This window comes from Ammodytes marinus, assembly GCF_949987685.1.
Source record: "Ammodytes marinus genome assembly, chromosome: 8".
Taxonomy (NCBI): Eukaryota; Metazoa; Chordata; class Actinopteri; order Uranoscopiformes; family Ammodytidae; genus Ammodytes; species Ammodytes marinus.
Window position 1 is genome coordinate 8,480,401 of NC_137212.1, and position 22,488 is coordinate 8,502,888.

A 22,488-nucleotide genomic window follows, 5' to 3' on the forward strand; every position below is an offset into this window, starting at 1 on the left:
GCCACGTCTGTGTTGTGGGCGGCAGTTAATCTCGGAAGCAACAGTAGAAACATTCTGCTCCGTTCACGGGAGGAAACAAACCTCTGCAGTTTTCAGAGGTGTGTGTGATTAATACGTGACATCAACATAACGTCGGCTTTCTGTTACAAATGAACAGTCCCATAGAACGTGGTCGCGCGTGCAAATATAGCCTACTATATATGGTGCAAACACACACACACACACACACACACACACACACACACACACACACACACGGACTGCAATCAGGTTGTATTCAGGGATGCAAAACCATGGATTCACCAAATAAATGCCATTCTATACATTTCGGATACAAATAAAGTATTTGGTAACACTTTACAATAAGGTAAACAAAATTGTAGTACCTACATAGTTTTTTTTGTGTTACCTACTACATACCTACTGCAGGAAATGTGTTTAAGCAATTGTGAACAACTGTAATTAAAGTGATTTGGTAATGAATCACCCTCATGCATCCCATGAATCATACACCAATAATTTGCTAATTTTAAACATGTTCCATCAGGATGAACTTACAGAAATATAGATATGTGTGGCTAATATAACATAATGCCAATATTTTACAATCCCATTGTTTTATTATTATTTTAATTAGTTTTTGTTTAATTAATAATCAACTGGAATGTTTTTTAAATTGTTTTATTCCCTACAGAGTTGGTGGCAACGACTCACCTAAAGATGAGGATAACTTCCAGTGGAGAGATCAGCAATGCAACCATCAAGGATATTCTTGAACAGGTAGCCTATGTAAAACTGAACGTGTAAATAAATTTAAAGGCTATTCAGTTAACATGATAATGAATATAAAGGGTCAGGTAAAGGAAATTAGATAAACTTATAAAATTACATTTTAAAAAGATTAAAATGTTATATAATTCCCTGTGTTTTCGTCCATTTAGTTTTTTAGAGCGCAGCTACCACCTGGGACATTCTTGTCAGCCAGACTGATCAACATAAGTGCAATTCCAACGACCACAACTGTGGCTCTTACTACCACAACTGTCCCTCCAACAACCACAACTGCAGCTCCAACTTCCACACCTGCTCCTCCAACTACCACATCTGCAGTTTCCACAACCACAACTGCGGCTCCAACAACCACAACTGCAGCTTCAACTTACATAACTGCAGCTTTAACAACCACAACTGCCCCCCCAACAACCACAACTGAAGCTCCAACCACCACAACTGCTCCTCCAACCACCACAACTGCCCCTCCAACCACCACAACTGCCCCTTCAACCACCACAACTGCCCCTCCAACTACCACAACTGCCCCTTCAACTACCACAACTGCCCCTCCAACCACCACAACTGCCCCTTCAACCACCACAACTGCCCCTCCAACCACCACAACTGCCCCTTCAACCACCACAACTGCCCCTCCAACCACCACAACTGCCCCTCCAACTACCACAACTGCCCCTCCAACCACCACAACTGTCCCTCCAACTACCACAACTGCTGCAACCACCACCACAACTTCTCCTCCAACCAACACAACTATAACTCCTACTACAACAACTGCCCCTCCAACTACCTAAATTGTCCCTCCAACTACCACAACTTCCCCTCAAACTAGATCAACTGCACCTCCAACTACCACAACTGCTCCTCCAAATACCAACCAGTGACCAACATTACAAAGGGCTTAAATTGACCTCTAGAACCTTTTATGTATAGGCAAAAATTGTCAAAGGTGAATTGATAAAAAAAAATGAATCAAACAGCTGTTTTCTCTAAATAGAGTGTTATATTTTGTTCAAACTCCCCTCCACTAGTTGGCAGACATCCCATACCTAGACCTTAGCTCAGAAAAACGTCATCCTTCAATGCAAAATATTCGCGGAAATCAAATCCGGAAATCCCATCGAAATTTTTTTTTTTTTAAATCCCATCAAAACTTTTTTTGTCATATCCTCCCTTTCTTTATATGTCCATGTATCCTCCTAGCGATTTTTTCTGGTTTTATTGAAAACTTTTGTGGTGTTTGGAGACTCTGACGTGAAAGCACGTTTCACTCTGCAGTTACTGTGCTCATTGCTCAACGAGCAGCGGGTGTTGCCGAGAGCCCCTCCCCTTCTCTAAGCACTACGAGGCGGTCAGTCTCGGAGCAGCCCCTCGGAGCGACGAGCGAGTCCCAGCCTGCTGTCAGAGCAGAGAGGAGAAACACCTCCACGTCCAGGCTGCAAATTAATCGCGCTGTTGTGGTGCGAAATCAAAGATAGTGTGCCACGAAGCTATTTATGCTGCAGCTGTATTGCTGGATTTAGGAGTTATTTAGAGATATGGCAAGCAAAAATTTGACGAGTAGGGAGTTTAGTGTTCACTCTTTCTACGGCCCCGGTCACGGTGCGTCCATGCGCAGCAGTGGTGCAGCCATGCGACGCAGCATTATATATATCAATATTATCATATTATAATGATAATAATGATGATAATAATATTAATCATCATAATAATAATGAAGAATAGTAGAAAAAAGGAAATAAAAATGGTGGTGGGTAAAAAAATAAAAAATCATAAAAAACGCCTAATGTTTACATGAGTTTTGTGGTGTAGTTCTAGTTTACAACTGTTGGCTTACAACAAAGTGGACATCATTACAAATGGATGGAGGGGTGAATCTGATTAAATAAATTCAACTGTCTTTCAAAATATCAGGTATTTCATGGAAATTACATAATACAACATGGCCGCCACCATATGACGTCATAATATGCTAATTAGATCGGAAAATGTACTCCCCAGATAAACGTTAGGTCATTCTCAATATTTGTCTCATTTACACTTTGTCTCTATCTCAAACCACTTTCAATCCAGAGCCTTCTGAAATTTAAGTGTCAAAATCTAGTATTTTTAAAAATAAAACCCGGCGCCTAAAGGGTTAACTGTCTGTCGAATAATACTGACACAATTAAATGTGAATCCTCTCTGTCCTCTCCCCTCAAGAATGGATGTGTCAAGCTTATAGAATGTATATTTTTAATTATCTGGAAAACCAGTTGTTGTTTGTTTGTTGTATGTGTTTTGTCCTATAAAACACATTAATTTCACTACAGAGAAGGACATCTAGTAGACTTAGTTCTGCGTACAGGTTGCCATTTTATTTTTTAATGTTTATGGTTCAATTATTAAGGATTCGATCAAAATAGATGTTTGTTTTATATTGTGTCAAATTGAGTGTTTGTTTGTTTGTTTTTTTGCATTTTCTTGTGTGTCCCTTTTCCATTTTGGTAAACCTGCCTGTCCTGGTGTTGCTTTTATGTATGGAATATAAAGTATATAAATATTTTTGAAAATTATGCATTTCCTTTGTGATCCTTACCTTAGGTCAGCAGGGCTATTGTGCAAGTGCTTTTTCAAAAAAATATTGTTGTACTGACATAAACTTGTATTGTTCATTTGTATATCTGACTTTAAAGGTCCCATATTATGCTAAATGCACTTTTTAAATGTGTTCTAACATATCCATGGGTGCACGGTGTGCCTAGAGACTGCCAAAATATTTAAAAAAATAACAATCTCTCCTTTTCTCACTCGCCCCCTTTCTGAAACCTCCACCCCTCCCCCCCAATATACTCCAGTCAGAATTCTCCCCTTTTCTGACCTCACAAACTGGAAAGCCAGAAGCTTCCACTGTGCAGCCCACACCCCTATTTCTTATTGGTCCACGGCCCTGACAGACAGAGGGCGAGGCGTATCTGGCTTTGCTTCCGGACAGGGGGCGGGGGGAGCTCAAAGATTGTATATCATACAGCAGCAACTTAAAAAGGAAAATAATTGTCATGGTGTATGGTGTAAGGTCATTGCAGATTATTTGAACTGTTTGATGTGTTTTATGATTTTGTTTGTAGTTTCTTTCGTTTCGAAACATATAACTCACATGACCTGCTTTTCAGGTTACACGAGCAGCCCGCCTTTGTCTCTAATGCCTTGCCACTCCCTCCATTATTAAGGGAGGCGTAATTATTAAAGACAATCTGAAATTTGCAATAAGCAATAACAAAATACCAATATATCTTTAGTTGGAGTGGTGAGAAGTAACAGCATTCATCATGGACAGGAAAATCCTCTGTTGGATATATTTGCTTGGATATTTGCATTCATGGTCTGGACAAGGTAAATATTGATGATGGCTTTGATTGTGACTTTTTAATTGCATAAGATTTTCATTGTATAAGATTATACAAGAATCCAGATGAGACTGGAGACAGTGTAAGTGTTTAAAAAGTTGAGAATTTAAGTCTTTGTTTTGTGATATTCCAAAAAATATTGCTGTTATTGTTTGCTACAATAAACCGCAGTTGATTATATTTTTTATTAAATAAACTTGACTAATGTTAACAGCGTACATTACTGCAAACAAAAGCATTCAACAACATTTGCACAGAAAAAAAGGTTATTTGTTGCTGTAAATTGTAATAAATTAATAATGATGAACATGCAAACACATATGACTAAGCCCGACTACCCTTAAAATGAATAAACACACACATATCATAGTGCATTTCAAACAATTCAATCCATTGTAAGCCATTACAGTCCCGTGTTATTTATGATTATTTTTACAAAGAGAAGAATTGCAGATTCATGAACTATTTTCCTCCTGCAGCTGAAGCACTCACGTGTCAATTGTGCACCGATCCGGAGGATAAGAACTGTTCAATCACAGGACCAGTTACATGTACCTCAGGGGAGATGTGTATGACTTCTTCCATTCTAAGTAATATTTTCTTTATTTCATCCAGTACTTTTCAGTAAAGACATGTACAGCAGAGCTAGCCTGGAAATCCAGACCCACGGAGCAAATTTAAATTTACTAGCGGCAAGTCTGGATTTCCAGGGTACAGCAGAGCATTATTTTCTGACGTTAACACATTGCACTGATTTTAAACCTTTTATCAGGTGGAATGTTGTTAGATGAAAATCGAATCATCAAAGAGTGTGCATCGCCTGACCTGTGTCCAGATCCAGATATAGGCTTTCACAATTCTTCATCCAACTTTGGTTTTTCACGTGAAGTTTCGTCTACTAAGTGCTGCAACACAGATGACTGCAACTCAGAAACTCTTCCTTGTGAGTACAGATGGATAATTAGCTTATTTAAGATAAGAGATGATAACATAGATGACAGTGTTCTATTTTTGTTTTGGGGCACTTGAATATTCTCTGTTGGTCAACAACATTTTTTTCAATTTATTTTTTCAGTCCCTGGGGATCAACCAGAAAACGGATTAGAGTGTTTCACTTGTATCGGATCTCAATGCACTTCTACGCTAAAATGTAAGGGAACGGAGGACCGTTGCGTAAGTGCAAGTGGTGAGTCTTTTGAACAAAAATTATCTCATATATGTCTTTTACCTGAATACTTCTATTCCACTACATTTCAGAGGTAAATATACGGCACTTTTACTGAACTTATGTTTATATGATGAGTGAATTTACAAATTAAATAAAATTAAATACATTTGTATCAGATAATCATCTCTTAAAAACTACATTAGTTTATGATGTACAAATTTCTCCACTTCAACCTCTTAAACTTTAATGATGTACATCTCTAACAAAAGTACAGTATATATGGCAGTCTTGGAGGGACCATTTAGCACAATAACTACTTTTACTTTAAAAAACTTTCTTGCACACTACCTTTGTACTTTTGCTAAAATAACATATTTTTTATTGACAGTTTACTTGTAATACAGTATATTTACATTGTTGTATTATACAGCTCTAGGACAAAATGAAGAGACCAATCCAACCAATCAGTTTATGTGGTTTTACTATGAAGAGAGCCAATTAAAAAAATGTGCCAATTTAAAAACAAATTGGAGTGGTCTATTATTTTTTCCACAGAGCTGTAGAATTTTAATCAAGATGTACAGTAGGATGTAGATTTGTTTTACAGGAATCCCTAATCGATATCAATACAGGGCAATAAAACAGTTTTTTCATCAACAGTGAACATTGGTCTGCGCTCCTTTCCGGTATTTGGCTGCATATCTTTAAACCTATGTGCCGCTGCTCCCTTTTTAAGAAATTTGTTTCCATCTTTTGATGGAATGAGCATCACCGTTGTCCCAGAGTGTTGTGAGGGCTCCTTTTGTAATGCTGCTCCAACTGCAGTTCCATCAGGTATGTATCTTAACCAACATGTGTTTAGAATCCACTGACCCCAAGTTTATATACACTTCTTCTCCACTCAAAGACATTTGATCCTTTTCCCTGTTCTTCATCTCCAGCCCATTTCCTTATTCCCCAGGTCCTTCTTTTGCAATTTTTCATCCATCCACCAGAGGCCCTCAGATTTTCTCTCTTTTTCCCAACACCTCACTGCCTCAGCCACCTTCCAACCTGCTCTCACCTCCCCACTCTGATCTAATCTAATCACATTCAAGCTATTGACAAATACCTACCTTTGCCTGTCTGCCAACTAACCGGAACCATGGACGTACCTGAACCCATACTTGCGTAAAACCCAGGGTTTGGGATGAAGTTACTGTATGTTATATGACGTAATGATTTATCTATGATCTGTGAGAAGGCCTTGGGGAAGACCTAGGACTAGGTGGAGAGATTATATCTACACAGAGGCCTAGTAATGCTTCGGGTTACCCGGCCCCCCACCCGATCCTAGATAAGCGTTTGATGAGGATGAGTGAGTGATTACATAAAAAACAAGGCTGTTCAGCTATTACGTCGTAGACAAATAAATAAGTAAAGCACAATGCATACAAATACTGAAAATGTATTATTTGAAGGTATAGGCATATACAGTATGATGTCAAGTATCTACTGTAAACAGATAATAATATTACTCGAGTTCACAGCATGTGTACAGTTATAGCAGTAAAAAATAATAATAACAATAATTGAGTTTAGACTAGTAGAGTTTAAACCAACAAGTAAATAAAAAGAGCAGACAGAAGGAGGAGAGGAATTGCATTACATCATAGCATTCTGAAAATAGGTAACCTGTTTGACAACCTTGAAGAAAGGATCTATGGTTTGGCAATGGCCCAAACAGCATTTTAGCCTCTAATTAATTTACATGTATTTGACGTCTAAAGTAGTTCTAAAAATAAAGTTATATTACTGGTACCATTTGGTATTACAAATCTGGTATTTGTGTTGAAGACAACAACATTAAATGTAATGACATACCCTCAGTAAGTATTTTCCATCTTAGCCTATACCTTAGAACATAAAATGTTTTCCTTTTTTTCCAGGAGAAAAGAGCTACATAATTGAAATACATTCAAACATAGACCAAAATGTGTGAAGACCAGACTAGACTTAATCTGCTGCATGGCAGCACTGTAGATTGTATCTGAGACTGGATGTACAAGTTGTATGGAAGTGTACGTATGTTACCTTCTCACCCCTTACATAGCAGAGGGAGGGGAAATTCACAAGCTAGACACGGAAATTCAACAACAGACAACACTTACCTGGAGCGGTGACAAGTAACACCTGTTATCATGGAAAGAAAAATCCTTTTCTGCATATTTTTGGTTGGATATTTACATTCATCTTCTGGACAAAGTATGTATTAATTCCACATTTCTTTTCACATGATATTTTTATTCCTTTTTACTTTCCATTTTACTTTCTAATACACCTTATTGTATGAGTACACTTGAGATTGTATAAGTGTTAACTTATGGTCTGTGTTTTATATTTGAGATTCTACTAATTATATAAAAGATATATTTTTCCTTCTATTTCCTTTGATGAAGTTACAATTACAGTCATTTTGACAATACAATCCTCTGACAAACAAGCACCATTGGATATTGTTGTCATATTTGATGAATCTGTGACACAAATGTAAAACTACAAAATATTTTGATTCTGATTTTGATCAACATTTTAACCACTACTACTCAACAGCCGCCTCAACAGCCGCAACCGTGGCTCCAACTGTGGCTCCAACCGCCTCAACTGTGGCTCCAACCGAGGCTCCAACCGCCACAACTGTGGCTCCAACCACTGCAACTGTGGCTCCAACCGAGGCTCCAACCGCCGCAACTGTGATTCCAACTGCCACAACCGGGGCTCCAACCGCTGCAACTGTGGCTCCAACCACCGCAACCAAGGCTCCAACCGCTGCAACTGTGGTTCCAACAGCCGCAACTGTGGCTCCAACAGCCCCAACCGTGGCTCCAACTGCCGCAACTGTGGCTCCAACAGCCGCAACCGTGGCTCCAACTGCCGCAACTGCCGCTCCAACCGCCGCTCCAACCGCCGCAACCGTGGCTCCAAACGCAACTGCCGCTCCAACCGCCGCAACTGTGGCTCCAAACGCAACTGCCGCTCCAACCGCGGCTCCAACCGCGGCTCCAACCGTGGCTCCAACCGCCGCAACTGTGGCTCCAAACGCAACTGCCGCTCCAACCGCCGCTCCAACCGCCGCTCCAACCGCCGCTCCAACCGTGGCTCCAACCGCCGCAACTGTGGCTCCAAACGCAACTGCCGCTCCAACCGCGGCTCCAACCGCGGCTCCAACCGCCGCAACTGTGGCTCCAAACGCAACTGCCGCTCCAACCGCGGCTCCAACCGCGGCTCCAACTGCCGCTCCAACCGCCGCTCCAACCGCCGCTCCAACCGCCGCAACTGTGGCTCCAAACGCAACTGCCGCTCCAACCGCCGCTCCAACTGTGGCTCCAAACGCAACTGCCGCTCCAACCGCCGCTCCAACCGCCGCTCCAACTGTGGCTCCAAACGCAACTGTGGCTCCAACTGCGGCTCCAACTGTGGCTCCAACCGCGGCTCCAACCGCCGCTCCAACTGCCGCTCCAACTGTGGCTCCAACTGCGGCTCCAACTGTGGCTCCAACCGCCGCTCCAACCGCCACTACGACCGCCGCTCCAACTGTGGCTCCAAACGCAACTGCGGCTCCAACTGCGGCTCCAACTGTGGCTCCAACCGCGGCTCCAACCGCCGCTCCAACCGCCGCTCCAACTGCCGCTCCAACCGCGGCTCCAACCGCCGCTCCAACTGTGGCTCCAAACGCAACTGCGGCTCCAACTGTGGCTCCAACCGCAGCTCCAACTGTGGCTCCAAACGCAACTGCGGCTCCAACTGCGGCTCCAACTGTGGCTCCAACTGTGGCTCCAACCGCAGCTCCAACTGCCGCTCCAACCGCCGCTCCAACCGCCGCTCCAACCGCCGCTCCAACCGCCGCTCCAACTGCCGCTCCAACTGTGGCTCCAAACGCAACTGCCGCTCCAACCGCGGCTCCAACCGCCGTTCCAACCGCCGCTCCAACCGCCGCTCCAACCGCCGCTCCAACTGCGGCTCCAACCGCCGCTCCAACCGCCGCTCCAACCGCCGCTCCAACTGTGGCTCCAAACGCAACTGCGGCTCCAACCGCGGCTCCAACCGCGGCTCCAACCGCGGCTCCAACCGCCGCTCCAACCGCGGCTCCAACCGCCGCTCCAACCGCCGCTCCAACCGCGGCTCCAACTGCCGCTCCAACCGCGGCTCCAACCGCGGCTCCAACCGCCGCTCCAACCGCCGCTCCAACTGCGGCTCCAACCGCCGCTCCAACTGCCGCTCCAACTGTGGCTCCAACCGCCGCTCCAACCGCGGCTCCAACTGCGGCTCCAAACGCAACTGCGGCTCCAACCGCCGCTCCAACCGCCGCTCCAACCGCCGCTCCAACCGCGGCTCCAACCGCCGCTCCAACCGCCGCTCCAACCGCGGCTCCAACTGCCGCTCCAACCGCGGCTCCAACCGCGGCTCCAACCGCCGCTCCAACCGCCGCTCCAACTGCGGCTCCAACCGCCGCTCCAACTGCCGCTCCAACTGTGGCTCCAACCGCCGCTCCAACCGCGGCTCCAACTGCGGCTCCAACCGCCGCTCCAACTGCCGCTCCAACTGCCGCTCCAACTGCCGCTCCAACCATGGCTCCAACCGCCGCTCCAACTGCGGCTCCAACCGCCGCTCCAACCGCCGCAACCATGGCTCCAACTTCCACAACTGCGACTCCAATTACCATATCTCAAGGTATGTAACTTAAAGGCCTACTTCACCGGTTTCAATATGAAGGTGTATTGAATTCTTTCGCACATTTATACTACATAGGATCTCAGAATTCAATACACCTTCATATTCAAACCGGTGAAGTAGGCCTTTAACTTAACTCAACCTGGTCAACTATATTTTTCAAAAATGTTTGAATATATATGCAAATTTAGCATAATTCACAAGTATCCAACCGCCGCAACTGTGGCTCCAACCGCCGCAACTGCCGCAACTGCCGCTCCAACCGTGGCATATCTTTAAAAACCAAAAATCTATTTTGGATCAAGCCAGAGTTGAAATCTTTATTGCATTGCACTTCAATACAAAAAGGCATTGTTTTAATGTCAGTAATCAACTGGCAAAGTTTCATGATCGTATCTTTAAGTTAAACATTTGTCATTTTACCCTCACCTTAAACCGTGGTAAAGATTTTCTATTTCCGCTCCCTGTAGCTTCCAGCAGGTAGTTTTGCAGGTTGTCCACCCAGGTTGTGATCCTTGAAGGTCCTAGATATCATTTCTGGTGAACAACCTTTTACAACATTCCATGCCTGTTTTCCAAAAAAAGGTGGTTTTGCCCCCTGGGTAAATTGAGTGAAGTCGTACTTAGATGGTAATGGCAAGAACAACAAGCATTCTTGTATCGTTATTAAAGTAACTTGGTAATGAATAACCCTCATGCATGAGCATAGGGAGGTGTTTCAGGTACGTCCAGCTGGAAGGAGGCCCCAGGGATGACCCAGGACTAAGTGGAGAGATTATATTTACACACTGGCCTGGGAATGCCTCGGTATGCCACAGTCAGAGCTGGTTAATGTGGCCAGAGAAAGGGAAGTTTGGGGTCCCTCTCTTGAGTTGTATACCCCCCGACCCGACTCCGGATAAGCGGTTGACGATGAATGATGATGAATGAGAGTACACATGTTCCATTAGGATGAATTTACAAATAGATGTGCATCGCTAACATGCTGCAATATTTTATGATCCCACTTTTTGTAGTAGTGGTATTTTTTATAATTAAAAAAATGATAATTATGACCTGGACGGTTTTGTTTTATTTCATACAGAGTTGGTGGCAAAGGCATATCTTAAGGTGAGGATAACTTCCAGCGGAGAGATCAGCAATGCAACCATCATTGAATTGGTTGAGCAGGTGTGTAAAACTGAACGAATCAAATAATTTACAGTCATTTTAAAGGCTCTTCAATGAGATGGATGAACTCTTTATTCTCTGTGTTTTTCTCTCCTTTTAGTTTTTTGGATTTCAGAAACCACCTGGGACAATCTTGTCAGCCACAGTGACGAACATTCAAAAGGTTAAAGGTGGTAATTTAGGCAATTTGACGTTAACTACTGAAACTACAAACATTTCCGGGCCATAAAAGCAGGAATGAATTTAAATCTGAACATTTCTTCTCTAATTGAAATCTACAAGTCTTTAAGTCCTGTGACAAACAAAGTTAACTAGTAAGATATATTTTTAGGTATTGTAATGTTTTATTCACAGTTGAGAGGAGAGAGTACAGAGTTGAAATGGGGAGATGACATGCAGACAAGGACTGAGTTATGGTTTGGCAAAGGCCCAAATTGCATTTTAGCCTCCATTTAAGTCACATTTATTTTATATCAGCTGAAGTAGTTAAAAAAAAAGTAAAGTGATATTACTGGCACCATTTGGTGTTACAATACTTTATGTAATGCATGATCATCTCTGCACAAGTTATGATATACTTTTTGGTGTTGCTTAAATGTAGCAGTAGTAACACAAGAACCAATTTATGTTTATTAGGTTGTACTAAACCTTTTTGAAAGATGAATAAAGACAATTTGATTTGACAATTCTATTTGATATGACAGTTACTCATGTTCATTTTATATTTTATTCTTTGAAAACAAACTTTGTTATGAATTAGATTTTAAAGCAAATATAATGATATATACACATTCATTGTCAAATAGCTGGCCTACATTAAGCTTGAATTAAGTATTCAAACTAGCTTTTCTGTGGTAGTCTGAAAGTGTGTGTGTCGGAGGTGCAGGACACAATTTCTATCTAGTAAGTAAAGTAAATTGGAATATTTATTAAAAAACATGAATGACAATCTTATCTAAGGCTTACACATCAAGTTCTGTCAGCAACAGCCAACTGTGTTAAAAAACTATTCACATAGGAGCTACAATAGCCACAACTCTTAACCCTGGTGACAAGCATCTTTCCCCTCTCACTCTTCTCCAAGAGATAATTGTTCAGATGATTCACGCGGTCACTTTCCGATGACGTTCTTCTCAGTCAGCTATCCTGCAGAAACCTTTAAGCTCCATAAAGTCAGCTCAACAGGACTAGAAGCATCACATCCACATCATATCCCTGTCATGACTTGACTGCAGCATTCCTCTCCATCTCCACATGTCTGTACTCTTGTGAAGCCCAGGGCCTCATGCACGGCTCTGCTCAGCAGCATGGTCAGGTCGGCAGCTCCCGACGCTCCCCTCGGCAGGGAGAGCTCCAGAGCGCAGGTGGAGGCGTAGGGCAGACGCACACCTGACATACTCACGTCCTAGAAAAATTAATTAAAAAAAAAGGAGAGGGAGATGTGACACAAGAATGATAAAGACATGGGAAAGTGCATGGAAACAAAGAAAGCAAGATCATTTAAATCTTCTAAGTCATTGACTACTTTATTGTGAACATACAAGCACCAAAGAATACTTGAAGACTACGAGGAACTTTTAAATGTTTATTTATTAAGTGTATTGTTTTTTACAGTTATTAATACCTTTGAATGATCTGCGGGGAACTTAATGGTCCTTAATGAAATTGAATTTGCTAATAGGCAAAGTAGGAACCATTCTCAGGACAATTTGATATCATCTGGATCATGCTGATGTGAGAGATACCAACCTGGGAGTAAAAACACAGGGAAATCAATCTGGGGAACCCGAGAGGAGGCACATGATCAGCTCCTGTGATGAAGGCGAGGAGGTCTTCAAAGGAGAAACCTGCCTGACCTTCTGAATGTGCACAAGGACAAAATGTTGTTAAAGTGTTGTCACAGAAAACCCCTCATTTCAATGTCACTTAGAACCCTTTTCTTCCATCAGTGCACGATACAAGAACTCCCATCCCTCTGTTCTTACCGCTGACCAAGGTGAGGACTGTCTCCCAGTGTCCAGCTGTTGCCTCCTCAGCTGCCCTCAGTTGGCTGTCTGCATGGCTGTAGCTGATGGTGAAAAGCTTTTTGAACTCTTCCAGGTTCATAGGCTGCTGCTGTGCCGACGTCATCACTGGCACAAACGCTTCCCAATGGGACCGTACCGTATCCCACAATCCACCACAGCTGTTCAGCCCCTCTGTGAACTGCGAGATCATGCTGGCCACCCTGAAGGACAACAGGGGGACTGAGCGGTTGTTTTATTGGCTCGCTAGCCTTTACATTTTGTCAGAAGTTATTTGGTGATTTCAGTGTAAAGTAGAATTAGATAGCACTCACTGTTATCTAGCAACTATTTTTTTCACTGTCAAGTTAGGTGAACTTGCAGCAGGTTTAAAGATACAACAGAATATATGCCAAGTGTAAACTTAGTGTTGTAAACAACATAGTGTCCAACTATATGTTGCGCTCTTGCCCAAACCGTTAGGCATTCTGGTAATTTTTTTGTTTTAATTGTTGTTTCTAAATTTTTCTCCAAATATTATGGCAGTAATATTATGATTTCTCCTACGATAGCTATTGTTGGTATATTGAAAGTTCCAGAAGATTCCAATCTTACAGAAAGTCATTGCCTTTTCCTTTTTTATAAGCAAGGCGCTCAATTTTATTCAAATGGCAGGATACAACTCCCCCATCACACATCCAATCGAGCAAAGATTTTGATGCCGAACATCAAGCTGGAAAAAAATCTGGTGTACCCTCAAGTGCTCTACTAGGAGATCTTACAAAACCTGGAACCCATTGATAAATCATGTGAATAATATGTGTGTGTCCTACCTGTGGTAGATGGTATGTTTTACCAGGCAAACATAAATCGTTGGTATTTCATTAGAATGGGCTGAATAGATTCCAGGGATCCCACAGCTCGACACCCAGTGGCACAGACTGGGAGGCAGCAGCTTCACATTAGTGCAACCATGCAGCTACAAGAGGGGCAGAGAAGCATTATTTATATTTGTGTGTGTGTGTGTGTGTGTGTGTGTGTGTGTGTGTGTGTGTGTGTGTGTGTGTGTGTGTGTGTGTGTGTGTGTGTGTGTGTGTGTGTGTGTGTGTGTGTGTGTGTGTGTGTGTGTGTGTGTGTGTGTGTGTGTGTGTGTGTGTGTGTGTGTGTGTGTGTGTGTGTGTGTGTGTGTGTGTGTGTGTGTGTGTGTGTGTGTGTGTGTGTGTGTGTGTGTGTGTGTGTGTGTGTGTGTGTGTGTGTGTGTGTGTGTGTGTGTGTGTGTGTGTGTGTGTGTGTGTGTGTGTGTGTGTGTGTGTGTGTGTGTGTGTGTGTGTGTGTGTGTGTGTGTGTGTGTGTGTGTGTGTGTGTCCCACATCATCTTCAATAATGCATCCATTGATGAGGACATACAAACGTTTGCCATCAAAGCCAGATTGCAGGTTCTACCGTCCCAGCTGAACCTGTCAATCTGGTACCCACACACCCACACATCATTATGTATTCATCATGGACAAGAACAGTTCACTGAGACAATGTCACATATATTAAATGGCTGCTACTTTTATAAAAGCCTTTATATAGCCAGGCATGACAGGATTGTGAACTTGATTGTACAAAGCTTACCACCTATACTTTCACCAACATCCTCCACCCATGTCAATTGCTTTGTTAGACCTCATATGTTCTCTTTGTGTGAAGCTGAAATGTCTGTGTTTACTGATCTAAGTGCCACCAGGCCTGACATTTTGATAATAGATGAGCACCGTAGAAAAGTGCACATCCTGGAGGTAGCCTGCACCTTTGACTCAAGTTTAGAGGAGGCTTATTTAACTAAGCTGGTGAAATATTACCCTCTAGTACAGACAATTAACTCCATGGGCTACAACTGTCATTTACTTGTGTTCATTTTTGGCAGTCTAGGCCATGTGCATAGGCTTGTCACTAGTGGTCTTAGGATTGTCGGCCTTACAAAAACAAGCGCAAAACAGCTTGCCAAATACTGCTCAGTGTCCTCCATCATTGGCAGTCGCCATATTTGGAGGAGAAGGTGTTGTGTGTACCCATAATATCAGCTGTTTGACTGGCATTGGCCACGTTTCAGAGTTGTGTCGGAGAAAACTTTGCATCTATGACATTTGTGTCCTTATGTATATTACTATTAATTGTGGGCGCAAATAAAGTACTAAAAATGTGTGTGTGTGTGTGTGTGTGTGTGTGTGTGTGTGTGTGTGTGTGTGTGTGTGTGTGTGTGTGTGTGTGTGTGTGTGTGTTTGAAAAGTGTGTATTTACTATTTACTGAGTGAATCACATACAATAAATCAAATACATATTCCATGTGTTTTTTTAATTTCCTCAAAGACAGGAGTGGGAGTTTTTTCCCCTGTGTGTGTGCAGTGAAGGAATTTTCGTTCTTTAAGCTAGTTAATATTAATGATTAATAGAACACCTACTGCCTCTCAGTCTTATGGGTCTGTATACTGTTTCTCTCAGACAATAGCTCAGCTGTGTCTCCTATTAGAAGTCACTGTGGGGTCGGCTGTGCAAAAAAAGTCTCATCTCCCTAAGCACTAAGGTTAATTGTTCAGCTCAGACCCAAAGTATTGATATGTTTGGCGAACATGACGAAAAATGTATATCTCACGTGCTACCTGTTGCAGCCACATTTGAGCCTCTGAATCAACAATGTCGGCCAAGCTGAAGTCCTCCAAAGATGGATTCTGGCCACACATCAACTGTGACAATAAAAAATTACCAAAAAATTACAAAGAGTATAATGACGTACTGCAAATACAATTCAACACAGCTGCTAAGCATAATATACACAATTTTATTCAACCTGGTAGAGTGCGGGGTGTAGACAACGAGGTCCAGGCCCGCCCTGAGTCATGGACCAGCCAATCAGAACGCCCGCATCGTAATACTTCCTGTCTTCAAGCGCTGAGAGGTCATAGGTCAAGAACAGACGCCCTGGAGGACCCTCAAACACAGAGCTTTGCTGCAGCTCCAGCAAACTCAATCTGTGTGAAGAGAAATAAAAAATAAATAAATTACATATTATGAAGTGTAATCTATAATTCCTTTAGAAAAAAACATATTAGTGTGGAAATTATCAACAAATTAGTTCAACAACAAATACTAATCAAGGGAAGGATAATATCAATCCAAGTGCTAAGAGATGATATCATAACCCTACTTGCCTTTAAGAAAAGGGGATATCATCCCTTCTTTTTTTTGATACAGCGGGATTATAGAAAAACCAGATAATACCGACAGCTCTGTTTATATTTCACAGTCAAGTCAGGACACATGTTTGAAATTACTAATAAAAAAAACCAACATGTGCTTCAGGTAAAATTGTGAGGTAATGACGGATCATAACCTGAAGAACTCTCTGAGAGGCCCCTCATAGCCCCCGTCGGTCTCTTCTCCCCTGAAGGAGATGAGGGCCGCGGTCCTGAAACAGAAGCCTGGTCTCCTCACCGCCTTCAGAGCGCTGTGGAGCACGTCAATCCTCTTCACCCGGATGTGGCTTTCTACATCTTCATCATGGTTCTCCAGTCGGAACAGTCTCAGTATGGTGTCTAGGTCTAACTGCACACAGAAGGACAGAGGTTTAAGGATTAGGATTTGGTTAAAAAAAAAAAAAAAAAAAAAAAAAAAAAAAAGGTTGATTCTGTCATTTTCTTTTGCCGTGGATGGAATGGACTGACCTCCTCTGTAGGGCTGCTAACAGGAGGCTGAGTCCGTCCTTCCAGCTGAGTGTCTTCATCCAGGCAGCTCTCTGTGCTGGCCTCCACGCAAAACTCTTTCCTTACAAAAGACGAGACAGCACACGGATATTCATGTTGTTCAGGAATATGTCCACCATTAATCATGTTTAAACATGTATTTGTTCTTCTTACCGGTTCACAACAGGTGAAGTCTCGCTTGCTGATCCCTCAGGTTCGGCCACCTGTTGAGACAGGAACATTTTTACTTCATGCATTGTGGAACAAATATATAAAAGCTAAGTTAATGACAGTTAAAAAATAGGAAAAGAGAAACCAAACACTCCTACACCTATTAGTTTCTATGCAATATACCCACAGCACTGAATCAATCACATCCCAAAGGCAGACAACACTACAATTGTAAAGATGGTTCACCTCTTGGGTAAGCTACTTTACTGCATGTAATGCATGAATTAAACTCTTCCAATTCTGTCATGTCTTATGAAGTTTTGAAAACAAATTTCATAAGGGAATACAATTCATATTATAAGAATGCTTATGATGCTTGACGAAAAAATGTGTCAACTGAGTGAATACCCCCTCACGATCCGCTACCTGTGTGTGTACTGAAAAAAAAATAATCCAGTGTTAAAACACAACCTAGAGGCACTGTAAACTGGCATGTAGATCGTGAGGAGATGTTCACTGATTTTGACAAACAAAGGGATTTGGTCCACAAGCATTCTCCACAATCACTGTGTAGCGGCTTTCCATTAAGCAACATGGCTCTTACACACTGACTTCACCTATAAAAAAAGAGAAAAACTGAGCGGCTGTGGTTTACCTGTGAGTAGTCCTGGTGGCTGAGGATGTACAAATCACTGTGTCCTGAGATCCTGAGGACCTGCTCTCCTGTCCAGCCTTCTGCAGGCGTGTCTGGGACAAACAGCACATTGGAGCCCTGCAAACACTGGAACCCACATAACATAAGTTTAGATATACATTTACCAAAATGAGGAGGAATTGGAGGCAAACTTGTAATTCGCCACTAGATTCATTTAAGATTGAGGTCATATTGTGGTAAAATGAACAAAATCTTTAAGTTAATTTGATTTCACCCAAATATGAGTTCTTATACAGTATCTCACAAAAGTGAGTACACCCCTCACATTTCTTCAAATATTTCATTATATCTTTTCATGGGACAACACTGAATAAATGACACTTTGATACAATGTAAAGTAGCGTGTGTACAGCTTATATAACAGTGTAAATTTACTGTCCCCTCAAAATAACTCGACACACAGCCATTAATGTCTAAACTGCCGGTTACAAAAGTGAGTACACCCCTGAGTTAAAATGTCCAAATTGGGCCCAAAGTGTCAATATTTTGTGTGGCCACCATTATTTTCCAGCACTACCTTAACCCTCATGGGCATGGAGTTCACCAGAGCTTCACAGGTTGCCACTGGAATCCTCTTCCACTCATTCATGACAACATCACGGAGCTGGTGGATACTGGAGACCTTGCGCTCCTCCATCTCCTGTTTTAAGAAGCCCCAAAGATGCTCAATAGGGTTTAGGTCTGGGGACATGCTTGGCCAGTCCATAACCTTTACCCTCAGCTTCTTTAGCAAGCCAGTTTGCGGCCCAGTTTACGAAGGGAGGGGATCATGTTCTGCTTCAGTATGGCACAGTACATGTTGGTATTCAATGAACTGTAGACCCCCAGTGCTGGCAGCACTCATGCAGCCCCAGACCATGACACTCCAACCACCATGCTTGACTATAGGCAATACACACTTGTCTTTGTACTCCTCACCTGTTTGCTACCACACACTCTTAACACCATCTGAACCAAATAAGTTTATCTTGGTCTCATCAGACCACAAGACATGGTTGCAGTGATCCATGTCCGTAGTCTGCTTGTCTTCAGCAAACTGTTTGTGGGCTTTATTTTGCATCATCTTTAGAATAGGCTTCCTTCTGGGACGACAGCCATGCAGACCAGTATGATGCAGAGTGCGGCGTATGGTCTGAGCACTGACAGGTTGACCCCCCACCCCTTCAAGCCCTGCAGCAATGCTGGCAGCACTCATACGTCAATTTTCCAAAGCCAACCTCTTGGTATGACGCTGAAAACGTGCACTCAACCTTCTTAAACTGGGCTGCAGGGCAGTATTGCAACATGATAACGACCCCAAACACACCTCCAAGACGACCAGTGGCTTGCTAAAGAAGCTGAGGGTAAAGGTGATGGACTGGCCAAGCATGTCCCCAGACCTAAACCCTATTGAGCATCTTTGGGGCTTCTTAAAACGGGAGATGGAGGAGCGCAAGGTCTCTAATATCGACCAGCTCCGTGATGTTGTCATGAATGAGTGGAAGAGGATTCCAGTGGGAACCTGTGAAGCTCTGGTGAACTCCATGCCCAAGAGGGTTAAGGTAGTGCTGGAAAATAATGGTGGCCACACAAAATATTGACACTTTGGGCCCAATTTGGACATTTTTTCTTAGGGGTGTACTCACTTTTGTTGCCTTCAGTTTAGACATTAATGGCTGTGTGTCGAGTTATTTTGAGGTGACAGTAAATTTACACTGTTATACAAGCTGTACACTGACTACTTAACATTATATCAAAGTGTAATTTCTTCAGTGTTGTCCCATGGAAAGATATAATGAAATATTTGAAGAAATGTGAGGGGTGTACTCACTTTTGTGAGATACTGTACATCCTAATAAAAGTCAAAACATCCCTCACAGGGATACACACACACACACACACACACACCTGTAGATAAGTAAAGGAGAAGCCGTCTCCTGTCCTTTTAACAAACCGCCTCCAGAAGAGCATTGCCAGTCGACCCTCCATCTGATTGGCCGACCAACCACAGTTGATGGTGATGCGAGCAGTCATTCCCTTGGCGGCTAGAGCTGTGCATTCTTTTCCTCGTGGAATAGAGTGTCTGAAAAAACAGAGAGGAGTATTTACTAGATAATGTATTTTTACTGGATATCTTTAGACATCAGCAATGTAGGATTATGTCACCAGCATTTCACCTGGTTTTCACACCGACCGTGATCAGAATTTAAAAAGAAATTGTGAATATGCTATTGTTATTATCACTTCAGAAAGACCACACAACTTAAGTGACATGAACGTGTTAAGCTCAATTATAATGATAGTTTGCCTGTTAGATATCTTCGTGGCTCAAAGATGGTCAAAAGAGTCTCCAAATTGGAAAGGGGTTGATTCTCTGAGGAGCATGAACGTGCTCATTCAATTGGATCATGATCATTTGATATTGATATTTTTTAATAGGACAACAGTGGAAGATTTCTACTAACTGTGGCTTGGCATGGGACAATGATATGATGGCTTAAATAATGGCAATTCACAATATTATTATTATCCACGATATTCATAAAAGTATTCCACAAACTATCACATTTTATCTCAAGAAATACTGGAGTTACTTTTCCCTGAATTTTGTTAGGAAAACGCTTATTTTTTATTTATCACAGATGGGGAAATATATATATTTTTTTGTGTGAAAAGCAATCAAAACATCTTAACAAATTTACTTTATCAGTGGGGGATACAATGGCCAAGCAGAGCCTTCAGCCTAGGAATGACATGGAAATATCCAAGCCAAGTATTGCAAATAAGACAGATGTTTTCTTAACAGGCGATTTAACAGTAAGCTCCTCTCACCTCTCCAGCTGTGCCAGGTAGTGTTCTCGAGGTAGACAGACCACATCTCTGACCACAAGTCCCGTCCGAAAAGTCAGTCTCGTCCATTTGACACGACTGACTTTGTTCGTGGACGGCTGCAGCACAACATCACAAAAAACAAAAAGGTAAACGGACAGACGGACAAGGTAAAAACACATACTGGTAAATCACATCCAACTGAGCACTCACATGGTTACTAAAATGTTCCAAAATCTGGGAATACACAGTAGACATTTTTTTCTGAGAAATTGTACAACAAAAAGAGGAATCAATTTTAAAAAGAATCAATTAAAAACATACACGACACCCATAACTTTAAAAGGGAAAAAAACAGAGACACTCATCTTTAATTTCATTTCAATTTATTTCGGCCAAAAACTACAAAGGGAAAGGCAGTTTTAGAGAATCTATTTCAACATCATGATTTGTAGTGATCTCACTAAAAATTTAATAATAATTCAAAATAAAATCAACTCTTAAGAGTTACATGAGCAGAAAACAATAGAGCAAGCAATCAGCAAAAGAAGCCCTTATTCTACCACATGTAAGCAGACATGAACCTCTGACAGAATTTTAAAACAAACTACTTCTTTGTTTATTTTTCATTATGTTAAGCTTTGGGTTTAGGTTGTTCTCCCAACAGCCTGCACACATGCAGCACACAACCCACTGACTGAATGATAGAGCAAACTGAGACTTCCAATAACAGATTTGTATTGACGGACTGTTTTTCTTTTGTTTTTTTGACTCAGTTAAGTGAACAACAAAGCTGTGTTTTGAGCCAATACATCAAATCTGATTATATTGTATCAATGGCATGCAGGGAGCGATCACAGCAATCATGAATGGTGGCAGGCTCCATGTCTGTACACGCTAACCTGCCGGTAACTTGATTTGCTGAACAGGAAATTACTAAATAAAAGCCTGAGGTGACGTACCGGGGCCAGGACGGAAGAATCCCCTGATTTTATCTCCACTAGCTCACTGTTAGACACTCTGAGGGGAGGAAACACCTATATGGAAGGACGAAAAGACACAGGAAAGGGAAGAGAGAAAATAAATTAGTTTATTTTGAAAAAAAAATAATAATTGGAAATGTGTTATCACCCCAAAAAAATTATAATACAGATATGACACCCTAAACAATTGATCTCCTGAACTGACCTCCATTTCTATCTCAATTTCTTCCATGAGTCCTAGGACCGGGGGGCATTGCTTGGCCTGTATCCAGGCAGGAGACTCTGCTTTGGGCTTGGCCTGCTGTCTGGGTTGGGTCTGAAACTCTGGCTCTGGTTTCTCCTCAAGGACCAGAGGATGCTCCAGCTGTCTCTGAGTTAAAGGAAAGGGACAGGTAGATGTTTACAGCAGAACTAACAAGCAAAACTTCATGCATAAAACTTTATTTATTTTTTGCTGTTTTCCTACCCTCATAATCATCTCCTGGACGCTCGTATTCGTCTTGTGACACCCAGGTTGGAATCCACTGTCCTATATTGAAATTTAGAAACGTTTCCTGGTATTGAAGCAGCTAATTATTTCTGCTTACACCCCCAACACAATGCTTGTTTGCTCAAAGCATTTTTAAAAAAAAACAAGAGACAGACAGATATATATATATATATACTTATTGAACAGTCAAACAGCAACATTTCTTTTCAGGAACAACAGCCATTTGCAGAACAAATTGTAGACAGGTTTCAGTTGCACATCAAACCAACTTTTATTTACTTCTAACATGAGGTTTCTTTGCTGTGACTTTCAGTACAGAGTTTATACAATTACAAAATGGTTGCTACAATAACATCAGCTGCCTTTG